Here is a 2,183-nt window from a genome sequence, read left to right as displayed (position 1 = left end):
TCAGCAAACATTAAAATATAGATCATAAAGCTTTCCTGTAAAAGTATGCTTTCAGACGCATACCTGAGAGCCTCAGGGAGGGAGTGCCACAGCTGTGGAGCTCGCACTGCAAACGCATGGCCTCCTTTTGTTACACGGTGGGACCTCGGGATAGTTAATAAGCTCAGATCAGAGGAGCATAAAGGGCGCTATGACTCAGTGGTACTAGTAACTCCCTAATATAATGTGTTCAGCTTTAAAATCTGTCATTAAAACTTTAAGATCATTTCTAAACTTAACTGATAGCCAGTGTAGCAAGGTGAGGACTGGGATAATACAGTATGGTGACTTTCATTAGCATCTGTCAGCAGTCTAGCAGCTACATTTTGAACAAGCTGAAGCTGAGCAATAGATTTAATGTTGAGCCCATAGTAGAGGAAACTGCAATAAACAGCAGGTAAAATAAGTATTGAACACGTCACCGTTTTTCTCAGTAAATATATTTCTAAAGGTGCCTTTGACATGAAATTTTCACCAGATGTCGGTAACAAGCCAAGTAATCCATACATAGAGTACAAAGAAAACAAAACAAGTTCAGAAATTAAGTTATGTGGAATAAAATGGAATGACAAGGAAAAAGTATTGTACATATGAAAGAAAGGAAGTTGCAAAAAGGCATGGAAAGCCAAGACACCAGCTGAAATCTATCAGAAATTAGAAAGCAATCCTGCCCCTTGACAGTAGAAATTAATATCAGCTGCTTCAGTCCCAACTGATGGCCTATAAAAAGGTGTCTCGTTACTAAGGTGTCACAAGAATCATCTCATTATGGGTAAAAGCAAACAGCAATCTCAAGACCTTCATAACCTTATTGTTGCAAAACATACTGATGGCATTGGTTACAGGTTTCTAAACTTCTGAATGTTCCAGTGAGGACTGTTGGGGCCATAATCCAGAAGTGGAAAGAGCATCATTTCACCATAAACCAGCCATGACCAGGTGCTCCTCGCAAGATTTCTAACAGAGGAGTGAAAAGAATTATCAGAAGAGTTGTCGAAGAGCCAAGGACCACTTGCGGAGAGCTTCAGAAAGACCTGGAATTAGCAGGTACAACTGTTTCAAAGAAAACAATAAGTAATGCCCACGACCACCGTGGCCTGTACGCGAGCTCACCATGCAAGACTCCATTGCTGAAGATAAAGCATGTTGAAGCTCGTTTAAAGTTTGCTGCACAACATTTAGATAAGCCTGTGAAATACTGGGAGAATATAGTCTGGTCAGATGAGACCAAGATTGAACTCTTTGGATGCCATAATACACACCATGTTTGGAGGTCAACTGGCAATGCACATCACCCCAAAAACACCATACCAACAGTGAAGCCCGAAGGTGGGAACATCATGGTATGGGGCTGTTTTTCACCACACAGCACTGGCAAACTTCATATAATTGAAGGAAGGATGAATGGACAAATGTACCGAGACATTCTTGATAAAAATCTGCTGCCATCTACCAGGATGATGAAGATGAAACAAGGGTGGACATTTCGCCAAGACAATGATCCCAAACACACAGCCAAGGAAACTCTCAATTGGTTTCAGAGAAAGAAAATAAAGCTGCTAGAATGGCCCAGCCAATCACCTGACTTAAAGCCAATAGGAAATCTATGGGAAGAACTAAAGATCAGAGTTTATAGAAGGAACCCACGGAACCTTCAAGATTTGAAGACTGTGTGGAAGAATGGGCCAAAATCACACCTGAGCAATGCAAGCGACTAGCTTCTCCATACAGGAGGTGTCTTGAAGCTGCCATTGCCAACAAAGTGTTAAATACAGTTCAGTAAGCATTTTCATTACTTTTTTCCCATTTTATTACACATAACTTAATTTCTGAACTTATTTGTGTTCAATACTTATTTTACCTGCTGTATATAGATATAGAATGAGATTGACTTTGATGTTTCTTCATCTGTCTGATGTCACTTACTGACATACTCCGATCAACCTTTTGCAAATCTGTGTGTCTGAGCAGATGTGGCCAGTTTCATTCATGCACCTGAGCTTACCTGACTCCAGCTGAGAGGTGCCCTGCCCTCATGTAAGCACCAGTAATGAACATAGCCTGCAGCTAAACACCTTGTTACACAATGCCCATGGTTGAGGCATGCTCCTTCACACACTATGCTGTTCTGCTGTACGCGCAAA

General features: G+C 41.2%; 1 protein-coding gene and 1 long non-coding RNA gene across 14 annotated transcripts in view; one reads left to right on the top strand and one right to left on the bottom strand.

Annotated features, from left to right (window-relative positions):
* Positions 1-2,123, top strand: part of LOC109969705 (uncharacterized) — a 7,023-nt gene extending 4,900 nt beyond the window's left edge. The window contains exons 3-4 of one of the 2 annotated variants that reach the window (XR_002276294.1): positions 910-1,813; positions 2,011-2,123. This is a non-coding gene — a long non-coding RNA (uncharacterized LOC109969705). Of the gene's footprint in view, positions 1-909; positions 1,819-2,010 lie in introns of both variants that reach the window. The other variant, XR_002276295.1, reaches the window with a different exon arrangement.
* Positions 1-2,183, bottom strand: part of magi2a (membrane associated guanylate kinase, WW and PDZ domain containing 2a) — a 201,103-nt gene that overhangs the window by 118,974 nt on the left and 79,946 nt on the right. The gene's annotated exons all lie outside the window — the stretch shown is intronic.

The sequence above is a fragment of the Monopterus albus genome, unplaced genomic scaffold (assembly GCF_001952655.1).
Source record: "Monopterus albus unplaced genomic scaffold, M_albus_1.0 scaffold178.1, whole genome shotgun sequence".
NCBI classification, from domain to species: domain Eukaryota; kingdom Metazoa; phylum Chordata; class Actinopteri; order Synbranchiformes; family Synbranchidae; genus Monopterus; species Monopterus albus.
The sequence above is the reverse complement of the archived record's forward strand: the minus strand, read 5'-3'. Positions and strand labels throughout refer to the sequence as shown.